This window comes from Balaenoptera ricei, chromosome 20 (assembly GCF_028023285.1).
Source record: "Balaenoptera ricei isolate mBalRic1 chromosome 20, mBalRic1.hap2, whole genome shotgun sequence".
NCBI lineage: Eukaryota > Metazoa > Chordata > Mammalia > Artiodactyla > Balaenopteridae > Balaenoptera > Balaenoptera ricei.
Window position 1 is genome coordinate 1,286,272 of NC_082658.1, and position 15,976 is coordinate 1,302,247.

General features: G+C 37.6%; 1 protein-coding gene and 1 non-coding gene across 13 annotated transcripts in view; both read left to right on the forward strand.

The window, feature by feature from the left end:
- CEP112 (centrosomal protein 112) overlaps window positions 1-15,976 on the forward strand; it is a 415,603-nt gene that overhangs the window by 241,750 nt on the left and 157,877 nt on the right. The window lies entirely within an intron of this gene.
- On the forward strand, window positions 1,755-1,826 carry TRNAE-CUC (transfer RNA glutamic acid (anticodon CUC)). The gene has a single exon. It is a non-coding gene; the product is annotated as a tRNA-Glu (tRNA).

The window sequence follows — 15,976 nt, forward strand, 5'->3', positions numbered from 1 at the left end:
TAATTTGTTAGAAACACACGAATCATCTATCATTATTTTTCATACTTTTTTCTTTGGGAGACAAAAGCAATGTTTTCTTACAAGGTTAAACTGTCTTTTATGCTAAAGTTCCTCTGAGAGTTGTTTACAACAAAAAGAGAACATTCTATTGCATATGATATTTATAAAATAATCTTAGAAGGTTAAAAGACCGTAAGTTAAAATAATGTTTTCTTTAATCTGTAGGCTTAAATCCAAAGATATATTTATTGTGTCCAGCATAATGAAAATAGAGAAATTTTTTTTGATCAATTTTGTATGACTTAAAATAATGTTTAGTGGCCTTAATATTAACCATAAAGTATTAAAATATATTCTAGAACACTTAATATGTTGTTCTGAAGAAACGATAATATTTTAAATTAACTTTTTTTCATGATAAAAGTAAAGAATAAGGAAACAATGTGGTATTTGAAGACATGATTGAAATTGAGGGTTCCCTATGAGATAGCCCCGACAAAAGGAAAAATTGTCATAGGATTTTTAAAATTTTCATAATAAATAGAAAGACTATATTAAAATAATTGTTGTTAAAATTTATTTTAACAACAAGAAGTTTTTCCTTGTTAGAAGCATTCTCCTTGCCACCTGGGCTTAAACCCCTGCAACATCTTTTAAAATTTATTTATTATGTTGTGTTTGATACATACGAAGAATATATGTCATAAATAACACTTCAGAACTAATGCATACAAACAAAACGAACGTCATGAACCAACCACCCGTGTTAAGAGTTAGGAAAACATTATTATTCAAACTCTCGGCTCTACTGTGTTCTTCTTTCCTTCCACACTCTTGGCATCCCTGCCCCTGAGGCAGCCGTTGTTCTTGTGTGTTGAGGGCTTCCTTACATGGTTTTCAGTACAGCTTCATCACGTGTATGTTCTCTAAGAAGCATACTCTTTACTTTTGCTTGGTTTTTAATTTTATAAGTATGATTACACATTATAGGTAATCTGTTATTTGCATTTTCACTTACATTCTATTTGTAATATTCACCCATTGTCGTGTGTAGCTCTGGTTTATTCATTTTGCTGGATATAATATCCCATTGTATGACCAGCAGTCAATTAATTGTGATGGAAACCTGAGCCATCTCTAGTTATGTAGTTTTTAGAAAGCTACGATGTATATTCTTGAACATGTCCCTGGAGTACACATGAAGAGTTTTCTCTATAAAATGTTGGGACATAGCTTGGGAAAATGTTCAGCTTTTCTAGGTAAAGCCAAATTAATTTACAGTGGGGTTTTACAACTTTACACTCACATCAGTAGTGTGTAAGAGCACCATCCTTGCCAACATTTGGTACTGTCAGACTTCTACATTTTTGCAGATATAGTGATTGTAAAATGATATTGCATTTTCTGAAGAGTGATAAAGTAGGATACTTTTTCATACGTTTACCGTTAAAATTTTGCCTTTTATGAAGTTCCTGTTCATGTTGCTTCCTCATTTTTCTATTGGATTGTTTATCTTTATTTATTGGTATGCTTTACAAAATCTGGATACTATTCTTTAGTTAATTACCTATATTGTGAATCTCCCCTTCCAGGTTTTGATTTATCTTTTCATTAGCTTTGTGGTGTCTTTTGATGAATGAAGGTTCTTAATTATATTTTATCTAATTTATCAACCTTTTCAAGTTAGTGCCCTTTGAGTTATGTTTAAGAAATCCTTCCTTACCTTGAAGTAAAAAAGCCATCTCCCAGGGAATTCCCTGGTGGTCCAGTGGTTAGGACTCAGCACTCTCACTGCCGTGGCCTGGGTTTGATCCCCGGTCAGGGAACTAAGATCCCGCATAATGTGCGGCCAAAAAAAAAAAAAAAAGCCATCTCCCATATTTTAAAAAATTTTGTCTTTCACATTTGGTCTCTAATCCAGTAAGCATTATTTTTAAAGTGATCCTTTGTTGAGATTTCCATACCATGCAATTCACCCATTTAAAGTGTACACTTCGTTGAGTTTTAGTCTATTCACAGAGTTGTGCAGCCATCACCCATCAATTTTAGAGCATTTTATCACCTCCTCTCCAAACACTGATAGCCGTTAACAGTTACTCTCCGTTTCCCCCAAACATTCCAGCCCCAGGTAACCAGGTAATCTATTGATAAATCCTCTCTCTGGATTTGCCTGTTCTGGCTAGTTCATATGGTGGAATCATGCAACATGTGGTCTTTTGCGACTGGCAGTTTTATTCAGTATGTTTTCAAGGTTCACATGTGTTGTTGCATGTTTTAGTTCTCAGTTTCTTTTAATTGTTGAATAATATTCTGTTGTTTGTGTATACTAGACTTTATCTGTCCATTCATCCGTTGATGGACATTTTGGTTGTTTCTACTTTTTGGCTATTATGAATAATGCTGCTTTGAACATTCTGTGCACGTTTATGTGGGGATATGTTTTATTTCTCTTGGACATGTAGCTAGGAATGGAGAGGATTTATTTTTGTCTATCGTGTCAGATGGGGATATGATTTCTTTTTTTCCCATTTGAATCACTTATGGTCTCAGCACAGTTTTGAGGCTAGCTCATTACTTCCCCACTAAGCTGCAACGCCAGCCCTGCCCCACGGGAGCTCGTTTCTGGGCTCCCCAGTCTCTGTGATAATACAACACTGTTCATTTCAGTAACATTATTCTAGGTCCTGATATCAGGGTGGAATGCCACAGCACCTGTTCTTCTTTAGGAACAGCATGGTACTGTGTTCATTCCTGTACATTTTAGATCCCACTTGCCAAGTTTTTGGAAAGCTTTTGTTGAAACTTCAGTTGGACTCGCATTGATTCTGTAGACCACTTCGGGGAGAGCTGATGGAGAGACTTTTCATCACTGCGATGTACCTCTCGGGTATTTGAGCTTCTTTAATGTCGTTCAAAAAGGGTTACAGTTTTTTCTTCAGAGTTTTGCACATCTTTTGGTAGACTTATATCTGAGAAACTTATATTTGTTATACATAGCTATAAACGGTGTTTTATAATTTTTTCGGGTGTATAAAAATTACAAATGATTTTTAAACATTGGTCTTTGATTCAGATACCTTTGTAAACTCTCTTATTATTTCTAGTAACTTGTGCATTGATTTTACTTTTTCTCAATAGACAATTATAACATCCATGATTAAAGACAGTTTTGTTTTCATATTTTTTTTCTTGTCGTGCACTTATGAATACAAGCAGTGGTAGCAGGCATTCTTTGCTTCTTCCTGGTTTTAAAAGAGCTATTTTGAAACTTCACAATAAAGAATGAATAAAATTTGCTGAGTTTTTGGTAAATACTTTTATCTGGTTAAGAATGGTCTCTTCTATTCCTATTTTGCTAAGAGTTTCTATGGTGGAATTTTATCAAATGTTTTTCTGTGTATTGAGATAATCATAAGGTTTTTTCTTTTAATGCATAAATGGAATAAATCATATTATAGGTTATTGTCTAACATTAAACCAACATTATGTACCATCCAGTTTTTTCATGATGTAATATCATTGGATTCAATTTGCTAATAATTGTTGAGAGAGATTGACCTGAGATTTTTCTTTTTTGGACGTGTTTTTCATTGATGTTGTGCTAGTCTCATAATTTGAGTTGCTGAATAATCCTTCTTTTTCTATTCTCTGAAAGAATTAGTGTACGAGTGAGTGATTTGTTTCTTGAATATTTGGTGGAACTGGCCAATAAAGCCATCTGGGCTTGATATTTTATTTCTGGAAAGATTTTTGACTACTATTTAAATTTTTTTAGTGGTTATAGGATGATTCACATTTTGCAGTTTTTTCTAGTCAGTTTTGGAAAAATTTTATAGTTTAGGAATTCTTTCTTTTCATCTAAATCTGATATTTATTGGCATTTATAGAATTTTATAAATGTTATACTGCCCTTGCATTCTCTGCAACTTGCTGATTACATATTTTATTTTTATGCATTACTGGACTTGATTTGCTAATAATTTATTTGAGATTTTTATGTCTGGTTCATGACTGAGTTGGCCTATAATTTTTATTTCTCTTCCTATTCATGTCATCCTTTGGTATCAATATTATGACTTCTGAAATAGTTTCAGTGTATATTTCTCATTTTCTATTCTCCGGAAAAGTTTGTAAAAGATTAGAATGATCCATCTCCCGAGTTATTTTTCTAGAACTCACCTATAAAATTATCTGAGCTTAGTGTTTTCTTAGTGTCAGAGATTCTTAACTGTTCTTTCAGTTTCTTTAATCGGATTGTTTTAGTTGATTGTTTCTTCATTCTGTATTTTCCTAGGAATCTGTTTCACCTAGGATCTCCAATTATTGGCATAATATTTTTATGATATCACTGTACTATCTTTTTGATCTGTGATGGATCTGTACTATGTCGTTCTTAAATTTTAATATTAGTTATTATCTCTTTTTTCGAGATAATATTGCCATACTTTATTTTTATCTCTCATATTTGTTTATTTGTGCCTTCTTTCCTGTTTCCTTCATCAGTCTTACCAGAAATAGTTCTATCTTGCTAATTCCTTAAATTGGTTGCCTATTTCACTAATAATTCGCCTCTTAGAAATAAGTAGCACGTTAAGACCACTTATTTCCTTCACTTTAGTTTCATCCTTCAGGATTTGATAAGGAATATTTTCATTATCAATCATTTCTCAGAATTTAAATGTTATGAATTTATTTGATTAGGAAATGTGTTAACACCAATCAGAATTTAAAAGTCATAAAAATAGAGTGAAATATCTCCCATGCGCCCGTCAGCACTAACCCCCTCATTCCCAGTTAAAACAGCACAAATGTAAAAAGTGGTGTGTCTTCTTCCAGAGATTATTTCTAAGTACATTTAATTTTTATCTTAACTTCATTTTGAAGCATGAGTTATTTAAGGTGTATATTTTAAATTTCGAAGTATATGGGATATTATTTTGGCTTTGTTGTTGCTATTTTTGTCATGGTTCTTAATTTAGTTGCAATCTTGTTAAAGAATATCTTTGATACCACCAATTTCTTGCAATATGTTGACACCTGAATTTGGCATGTGTATGTGCATGTGTATGATGAACTCTTTTACTGGAATGGTGGATTTGGCCGTTTTCCCCTGTAGTTCTGCTAAATTTGTTGTATATATTTTAAGGTTGTTTTATCACATGTGTACAAACTTAGATGTGTCTCTCTGGTAAATGACATTAAAAAATCATTTAGTGATACTCTATTTTGAGACTACCTTTCATTAATAATTTACTGGTATAACTTTTTTCATCCCTTTGGTTTCAATTTCATGTTTTCATTGTTCTCGTAAAAAACATAGATGAATTTTAGTGTTAAAAAATTTAAACTATTACACTCTTTTAGTTAGTAATTTTGGTCCATTTACGTGTATTGTGATTTTTGATATACCATCTTACTTTTTTCATCTTTCCCACTTTTTTCTATGCTTCTTTTTGCCCCAGTTTTTAAAATAGAGTATTTTAAAAACAGTTTTAGATTTATGGAGAAAATGAGAGGATAAGGTGTAGAGAACTCCCATTTATCTCACACCCAGTTTCCCCTTATTAACATCTTACATTAGGATGGTACGCTGCTTACAACTTTGCACCGTCATTAACTAAAATCCATACCTTCTTCAGATTTCCTTAGTTTTTACCTAATGCGTTTTGTCTGTTCCAAGATTCCACCCAGAACATCAGATTAATTTTTTTTTTTTTTTTTTTTTTTTTTAATTTTATAGCTACTTTATTTATTTATTTATTTTTGGCTGTGTTGGGTCTTCAGTTCGTGCGAGGGCTTTCTCCAGTCGCGGCAAGCGGGGGCCACTCTTCATCGCGGTGCGCGGGCCCCTCACCATCGCGGCCCCTCCCGTCGCGGGGCACAGGCTCCAGACGCGCAGGCTCAGCAGTCGTGGCTCACGGGCCCAGCCGCTCCGCGGCATGTGGGATCCTCCCAGACCAGGGCTCGAACCCGTGTCCCCTGCATTAGCAGGCAGACTCTCAACCACTGCGCCACCAGGGAAGCCCTCAGATTAATTTTAGTTGTCATATCTCCCTAGTCTCCTCTTCACTGTGATTGTCAGATTTCCCTTATTTTTGATGATCTTCTGATGATCAGAATTTGTAAAATGCCCTTCTATAGTAATGTGGAATTCTTTTGCAAGGAAGATTTGTCTCTTCTCCCCTATTATTAATGAAATCATTATATCAGTGTGTACTCATGGATATTTATTTCACCTTGGGATAGAATCTGATGCTAGTTTCTCACATTGTTCCGGCTTTGGGCTTTGGGCTCCATCAGTGTGCACTTCTAGGACAGCAGGGTGTTCCAGGCTCAGCTCAGGTATTTTCTGCCCATTTGCCCAAGGACCACTGGCTCCTTTCACTGGAGGATGGTATGAGAAACCAAAATCTGGGACTTGGTGTGCTTATTGCTACTGGGATGTCACTTACTGAGTGTAATCTGTTTTCTACCCACTTTGTCTGCTTTTAAGTTTTTCACTTTGTCTTTCATGTTCTGCCATTTCATTACCCAGTATCTAAATGTGCATTTCTTTTCTTTCTTTCTTTCCTGTTCTTTTTTTTTTTTTTTTCTATTTTTCCATCTTGCTTGATGTTTATCCTGCTCACTGTTTCTGTGGAGTCTTGCTTTTCCTCAGTTCTGGAAAGTTCTCGGTCATCATCTTTTCATGTCTACCCTATCTTCCCTTCTCTCTCCTCTCCTTCTGGAACTCTAGGTATATATCAGATCTTATTTTCTTTTCTGTAGCTTTAAATGTCTCACTATTGTTTTTCTGATATTATTGTGCTGTATTGTGGGTGGTTTATTAAGATCTCCTGTTTCACTGCTTCTCACTTCTGCTCTGTTCAAGCTGCCTTCACTCATCCATTCTATCTTTTATACAAAATTTTTATTTCTGGCAATTATGTTTGGTTCTTTCTCAAAGCTGGGAATTTTTGTTTAATCTCTTCTGGTTTACTCATTTTGTGACTCCATCCTTTGTTTCTTTAAACACTTAACACATGTTTATTTTATATTCTTTTTCTGATAATTCCCATATCTGACGAACTTGCTTGTGGGAATCTGTTTCTGTGGACTCTTACCAATGGTGTTTTTTGGGGGGACTTAGTAATTTTTTATTAGGAGCTCATATTTGGTTTATCTTAATTTGTGGAAACCTGGAGACATTAAAATGAAGAAGCTTTTCCCCGGAGGGAATTTGTTTTAGCTTCAGGTGGGAGCTGATAGCACTACAGACCTGAAGCCACTTCTGTCCTGCTCCAGGCTCCCCACCTTGGTCAGTGGTGTCATGTTCAGCTCACACATCGCTTTCCCTTGAAGCAGCAAAGCAGACGAGGGCATTTTCCCTTAAAGGTACCTGGCCTTGGATTGTGCTTACTGCTCACTACCCTGTTTCTGGCACATGCAGTTTTACATGTATGTGGTTTTTGTTGTTTTGTTTTTCCCTTTGACTGTTTCTCTTACTTCCAATGAGCAAAGAAAGAAGCATTGAGTTTTATACAGGATCTAGTTGTTTCATCTCATGAGGGTGTATCTAGTCTGGCAAACTACTTGAAACAAACATCCTCAGTCACCAGCATGCCTCACTCCTCCTTGCCTTCCACATGCACTTAGCTGCTTAGTTCTCTTAATTCTGCCTCTAAGACTGTATTCCCGTCTGTTCCACTTTTTCCCCACTGCTGGCCTTCTTGCCTCTGAGTGTGCCAAATCATTGTGTAAACTGCCTCCGGGTTAGTCTTTCCTGGTACAAATGCAGTGGCATCGCTTGGCTCACTGGCCCCCATTCCCTCTCCAGCAACCAAGTTAAATCTCGTCGCTGCTTCTTCAGTTCCTGAAATCCAACCCATGTAGCTTAACATTTGAAATCCTTCAATAACCTCACCAACTTTGTCTTTTCTGAGTTTCCCTTCTTCCTCTTTAATGCTCTGTTTTTCTTCTTGCATGTGGCTCATTCTTTCTGCCTGAAATGTCCTATATCTATCCCTGTCCCCAAATGGTGCTAATTTATCTCTTAAGGTCCATCTCAGATGCATTCAGTTTTATTCAGTTTTCCAGAATCCTTCCAAGTTCAAAGTAACTGCTCCCTCTTTTGACCTCTTATGGCCCTTTGTCTTCATGCCTTGTGTGTGTGTGTGTGTGTGTGTGTGTGTGTGTGTGTGTACATGTATGTGTAGCTTATGTATTATAGTCTAAAGTATTTTAGGGAAGATTTTTTTTTGGAAGTCATTTATCACAGTGGCTTCCACATCATAGATCTTAATAAATAGTGAATTATACATAACTATAAATGAAAGAGAGGCACAAACAAAATATTTCAGCTTGCGGTGATGATTACCCATAAACTTTCTATGAATGTACAAAGGTGACCTAATATATCACTAAGTTGTTAATGTGTCTTTATTCCAGAAGTGCCTGTAGAATAATTTTTCAATTTTGAAAATAGTCTAAATGATTATTTCTTAACCATGAACATGTCCTCAACTTAAATACATTTTGCTTTCATAAAGTGCATTTAAAATGTTTGTTTGGGATGATAATCCTGGCAATCCATAATCCTTGATAAGATGTTCCAACCTCTCACTTTTTTTGCTAAGACTTGTCAGATTCAGGGTGGTTTAAAGAGTCATTAACTTTCTAAGGAAACTGGTTTAGGTTGTTGGGGGGGTTTTTGTAATAAATTTTTTTATCATGGTAAAATACACATAATATAAAATTTGCCATCTTAACCATTTTTAAGTGTACAGGTCAGTGATATTAAATACGTTCACCTTGTCGTGCAACCATCACCACCATCCATCACATAACTCTTTTCGTCTTATAAAACTGAAACTCTGTACCCATTAAACAATAACTCTCTTTTCTTCCCACCCCCCAGCCCCTGACAGTTACTGTGTACTTTCTATATATATGATTTTGACTAAGTACCTCATATAAGGAGACTCATACAGCATTTGTGTTTTGGTGACTGGCTTATTTTACTTAGCATAATGTCCTCAAGATTCATATATATTGTAGCATATTGCAGGATTTCCTTCCTTTTTAAGGCTGAATAATATCCCACATTTTGCTTATCCATTTATCCGTCAATGGACTTTTGGCTTGCTTCCACGTTTTCTGGTCTATATGTTTTTAAACTGTTAATTGAGAGTCAGCTTGACTAAAAGTTGTCCTGACGGTTTGTCTCTTAGAGACACAACCTTTATTAGATTTTGAATTTTTCGAATAAATCTGCTCTTTCATATCAGTCACGTAGATGAAGTTTTATAGCTTACTATTTATAATATTAAAGAAAAATGACACATCTATTCCAAATTGATCTTGGCAGTTTCATCACTCTAGCTATCAGCACATGCTAATGATTGAAATATTAAATACCTAAGGGAAGCCTTTGGCATTAAGTTTTTTCATTTAATGTTTAGTTTTCCATAATTAGTTGATACATTTTCCAGCATAGTTTTTCTATTTGAAAATCACCATTGGATTGAAGCCAGTTCATATCAGTGTTGCCAGCAATTTAAAATGCCTTCCTCTAAGTTACCATTACCTACCTAGTCAACTGATAAAAATACACAGAATGATGAAGTGCAGCCCTGGAAGGGTGTGGAGGAACAAGTACACATCTACATGTTGTTCACATTGGAAGTGGGTTCAGTGTTTTTGCAGAGCAATTTGGAAAAAAAGTTAAAAAGTTATTCTTAGAGTTTCTCCAAATAATTTTGGAGGACTGCTGTGAGCCTAGAAGCCTAATATTGTAGGCTTTTATAACCTAAAAGCAAAATATTGTAATTCATTCACTGATGTCGCCTATGTAATAATAATTGGAAATAAAGCAGATATTCGAGAATAATATGGTTAAGTAAATTACGATACACTGTAATGATGAAATACCAAACAGCCACTAAAAATAACAAATACACTCATAAATGAGACTGAAGATAAAAAATTAGATGTGGGGAAAGGTAGAACGGTATCTACTCAGTGATTATACCATTAAAAATGTTTTTATGTACATTGACAAACATTGAAATTCAGTTTGCAGTGGTGTCAGTGCCTGTGGAAAACTAGCTTTTTTTGTTCTTTTTATTTTTCGTAAAGATTTAATGACCTTGTGCCTTTTGGATGTTAACTTTGTACTAATCATAGTGAAGGTTAAGGATTAGAAGTGCACAGTAAGAATAAATGAATAAAATACATACTATACTGCTTATGAATATCCTTCTTCATGAGAAATTCTTACTACTTTGACACAGTGTAGTATGTGATAAAAAGCAAAGGCTTTCGAATCAGACTGAACTTGGATACAGTCTGTCCGCGTCTCTTTTTCTCAGACCCCATGACGTAGTTTGCCCGGGATGCTGCAACAAAATACCGCAGATTGGGTGGCTTATACACAACAGAAATTTGTCACAGCTCTGGGTGCTGGAGGTCAAGGTCAGAGCAGCACGTGGTCGCGTTCTGAGGGACAGCCTTCTGGTCTGCAGCGGTGCCTTCTCACTGTGTGCTCACGGCGGAGGGCAAGGGAGCTCTTGGCGGTCTCTTTTATAAAGGCCCCGGTCCCGTTTCATAAGGGCATTAATCACCTCCTAGGGGCCTCACCTCCTAGAACCATCAGCCTGGGCGTTAGATCCCCAGCCTGTGAATTCTGTGGGGACACTGGCATTCAGAGCGTAGTACTCCGTTATCCCAATGTCGTCACTTCCTCTGCCCTCCACAGATCTCAACTTCTTTCTCACAGTTCCTGTCTCATGGCCTTTTCCTGGTGCCTCTGGGAGAGTTCTTCCATCTGATCATATGTACAATATACAGTTCTCTTCTCTGGCTGTAGCTGACCTTTTCTTTCTCCCATCATTTCCACTTCTTCATTCTTTTCTGACTTCTTATTTTGGCTTCATGTCTCTAATTTCTTTGCTTACCCTTTTCAGTATATTTTAATGCATATATATACTCACATATATATATATTTATTTTGCTTTTTAAAAATATTTATGCACCTGTTCCAGTTATACCGCTTCAGATAACACGTGCCACTCGTTGTTGTTGCTTCTTTATAGTAGTTCTGCTCCTCAGGGATCCTGAGTTTGGCCGGTGAGCTTATATTCCCCAGGGACTATCAGATAGTCTAGGCGGTCACTTCCACTGAAAGAGCAAAAGGCTCCCGACCTGCTGGATGAGCTCCTAGAAGGAGGAGAAAGAGGTTAAGGACCCTCAGGCAGAGCACCCCCATTGCTGCACCTCCCCACTCACGACTCCTCCACCGGGAAAGTCTGCTGCCCAGGAGCTCACCTTAACCTCCTGGGCAGAATGGCAGTAGGGGGACGCAGTTTTCTAAGGTTGAATGTCATTAGTTCTGGAAGCTGGAAGGGACAGTGCAGAAGCGTGAGCGCCCCAGAAGTTCCCTAAGTGTGCACCTGCTTTCTTCAGCTCCTCGCCCCAGCAAGGCATCTGCCTGCCTTGACCAGACTCAGAGCAACACCATGTTGGGTTCTTGCTTCCAGCATGGCAGCGGGACAGATGAGATTGTCCCAGGGCTAAGCAGGGAGAGGCGGGAGCAGAGAGCAGAGCTTTCTTGCCGTCCCGCTTCTTTCAGCTTACGGGTTCCGGGTTTTCTTCCCGGGCTGCAACCCCTTCCCCTCCGCAGACGCATGGTCTGCAGTCCAGGACAGCCTTTGTCCTCCCCGGGAGCTCCTTGGAGTTTGTTTTTCTGTTGTTTTTATTGTTGTGGTGGTCGTCGTTCTTAATATCTCAGATTCACGCCTCCTGTGGTTTCTCCATGGTTGATTCTGGCAAACAGGGTCAGCAGCCCAGACTGTTCTGCCGTATCGATGTCACTGAGTGTTTTTTAAAAGATTATTTTGTCCCCTAAAAACATAACTGTTGTCACTACCTACACCTATCTGCTCTTAGAAGATTTCCCTTTTGTTTCAGAACGTGATTAAATTGACCGTCTCTTCTCTTATTACGCCCAAATATTGTGTTCAAAGGGGAGGAGTCTTAAAGTAAGGAGTAGAAAGCAAGAGACTTTGTTTTCAGGAGAATTGGTTTAGAGCTGTGTACCAATATCCAGGTATCAATACATCCATGAAACAGGGGAGCAAATGCACTTAAAAAGCCTTTTATATAAAGTCCTCTTACACTTTTCCCAGGGATCATCTATTTCAAATCAGCTTTTCTAGGATAAAAGTGGAGCACCCTGTCACCTCCAGCTCCCAGTCTCAGATTTGCTATCATTCAGCCATTTCTTCTCCTCCAACATAAATGCGTTTGACCAGCCATCTGTCATTCCTGTCTCTTCTAATCTCGTGTCGAGAGCGGGCAGGGCCAGTAGCTGAAATAGTATGAACTAACCCCAATCCAAGGTAAAGGAAGACTTTGGATTTTAACAGTATCTATCATATTGGCTTATTTAGCATCTATCATCTTAAATGAAATAATCTGCATCAGATGCCAGGTGCAAAGTCAACACTCAAAGTGCTAGCAATTATTATTTAGCTCATAGAAATTGTAAAATTGTTAGCATTCAAAATAAGTGAGTACAGGATTTTTATGGAAAACGGGGTAATCTCATATTGTAGGTATTTTGATTTTTAAAGCAACTTCTCAGTATTTGCCTTTGTGTCCTGTTCCCATCATCCCAATGTAACTTGTGTCCTTACTGTCACTTTTGGGTCTTCTAGTTTCCAGTCAAGGAATCGTTGGTTTATACAGTGCTTGTTGAAGTACATAGTACCTAGAACAGTTACCATTGTGTTTCAGAAAATGCTGCATTCTTAGCTAATGCATAGACAACAATAATAATAATAATAACAACAACAGCAGCAGCAGCAAGTCCCCTTAGCCTGAACTAACTATTCATCTGGTAGCCTGGCATGCTAGGTTCCCTGATCTACTTTCCCTCTGAAAACAACTAAAAAGGCTAGATACAATTTTTTTTTTTTAAGAACATCTTTTTGAGTGTATTCACAAGCTGTTAAGTTAGGTAGGATACTCAGATATCAACATCTAAATGAAAACAGAAATCCAGAGGTGTAAGCAGAGCACTGAGGCAGCTCTCACCTTGAGGACCTTTTCTAAAACTGAGTGAACTTGAACTTCAGTTTGGGGCCACTTATTGGGCACAGGGGAAAAACAAAGTCCAGGGTTTGCTTAAGGTAGAGGATCTAGGCTACTACTGTGCATAAAGCTGGGACACCAAGGGCCACACCCACCATGTGCAAGTGAACTAGAAACAACCTTAACGTTGAGTGGGGTGCCCCTGAAAATTCATAACCGTAAGCCGGTGCTCGTGGATGTCTGATGCCTGAGTTCGCACTGTCACCGTGTCCTGGAAAACGAGTCTGAGAGCCCACTCTAAAGTCGTCCAGACATGCTGACATCTCCAGGGCTCTGTCAGAGTCACATGATTGCCAGAGAACCACTTTCAATTCCAACAGATACGAACTTGCACTTAAAAAGAACAACAATGCAAAACAGTAGGAGAAAAAACAAAGTACCATGAACCAGGGTCTTAAAAATTTTTGAACAGCAGAATGAGACCTGCAAAGACTTGAGATGCTGGAATTATCAGCCACAGAATAGAAAATAGTCATAGTTAGTATATGATGTAAAGTTAAAGATTTTAAAGGAATTGAAAATACTAAAATGGCAAGGGCATTTAAAAATTACCACACATATTTGTAAAAGAATAAACTCCTAAAAATAAAAACAAAACAACTGAAATTCAGAATCTGAATGGATTTGAGAGCAGATTACACACAGAAAATGTCTAGAACGTAGGCGAGAGGAAAAGAGGAAAACTATGAAAGAGAGGTTAGATGAAATGAAAGAATGGGAAGATCTGTGTACATCATGTGAGTTCATAAAGAGTGGAGAGAGAATGGAACAGAGACATTAAATTAATAGGTTAAGCCTGAGAGTTTTGCAGTGGTTATAAAACCAGATCCAGAGGAGGAGCATGCCCCAGTCAGAATAAATAAAAACATATCTACACTTCGAGAAATTAAAAAATTGGAGAATACAAAACACAAAGAGAAGATCTTAAAAGCAGCCAGAGAGACAAAAACAAATTATCTTCCAATGAATAGCAGCTGACTTTTCAACAACACCCCTAAAAATATGTTCAGATTAGTGAAAACTGAGAGTGCTTGCCACTAAACTTCTTTAAAGAACTTAAAGGGTGCATGCACTTGGGGCTAAAGGAAAATGCTTGTATGGAAGGTCAGAGTTGCAAGAAGGAATGAGGAGACAAGACAGGGGGAAATATGTGGATATATCTAAGCAGCTACTGAATAATTAGCAATACTGAGTTGATAAAAACGAAATAAACTGAAAATAACAACTATAGCTTATAAATATGGGAGACTGCCACAGGACTTAAAATGTCCTAAGTTTCTTTCGTTGTTTAAGAGCATATAAAGAATAATTCACTTTACAGTTTGATAAGTGGCGCATGGGTGTTGAGCCTCTTACTGTGAGCACGACAGGAAGTACAGGCGTCGCTGCCACGCCAGAGAGGGGGAGGGGGCTGAGGAGGAGGCGTTTGTTCATTAGAGTGAAAGGAGGAAGAGGGGGGAGAAAAACAAAACATGCACAACATAGGGCAAACAGCACAAGACAAGAGAGAAAATAAAGGCAAATATGTTAGCATGTACAAACTAATGGACTGCATTGGACTAAATGCCCCATTTATTTATTTATTTTTTATTTAATTTTATTTTTTAACATCTTAATTGGAGTATAATTGCTTTACAATGGTGTGTTAGTTTCTGCTGTATAACAAAGTGAATCAGCTATATGCATACGTATATCCCCATATCCCCTCCCTCTTGCGTCTCCCTCCCACCCTCCCTATCCCACCCCTCTAGGTGGCCACAAAGCACCGAGCTGATCTCCCTGTGCTATGCGGCTGCTTCCCACTAGCTATCTATTTTCCATTTGGTAGCATATATAAGTCCATGCCACTCTCTCACTTCGTCCCAGCTTACCCTTCCCCCTCCCTGTAGCACACAGCTTTAAATACTCAATAGCTCAAGTAAAGACAAAAGTCAGTAAGATATAGAAGATTTCAACAACATAATAAACAAGTTTGAGCTCATGGATTTGTGTGGAACACGGCACCCAACAACTTCTGAATGTATACAATATATATTTCATAGCAATCATTCATGAAGCTTTAAAAATTGTACAACTGGCCATCAAGCAATCTCAAAAATTTTCAAAGAAATCATGTAGTATAGAGTACATTCTCTGGCCCCAGTGCACTTAGACGTGAATAACAAAACGACAGTCATTGAACTTCACGTCCTAAACTGGTGGTTGTCCCCCTAAAATGTCATATCCACCTGGAAGCTGGGAGTGTGACCTTATTTGGAAATAGGGTCTTTGCAGATGTAATCAAGTTAAATGAGGTCATGCTCAATTAGGAGGAGCCCTAAGTCCAAGGTGACCATTGTCCTTATAAGAAGAGGGAAATTTGGACACAGAGATACAGACACACAAGCACAGCCACGAGGAGATGGGGGCAGAGGCTGGAGCGATGCATCGAGCAGGCAAGGATGGCGAGCAGCACCGAAAGCTGGGAGAGACTCTGCCTCAGAGCCTCCAGGAGGAGCCAGCCCTGCCAGCACCTTGCTTTCAGACTTGTAGCCTCTAGAACCCTGAGAGAGTAAACGTTGTCTTAAGCCACCCAGCTTTTCGTACTTTGTTGGGACAGCCCTAGGAAACTAGTATACCCCATAGGTTTGGGAATTAAGAAACATACTTCTAAGTAGATCATAAGTCAAAGAAAAAAATAAAAATGGAAGTTCAGAATGTTTTGAATTAAATGGTAATGAAAATGTCGTGTATCTAAACCTAAGAGATTAAACTTAAGCAATAGTAGAGCGGTATTTATAGTCTTAAGTTTATAAATCAGGAAAGAAGAAAGGATAAAAATAAATGAGTTAAATATCCAAGATAA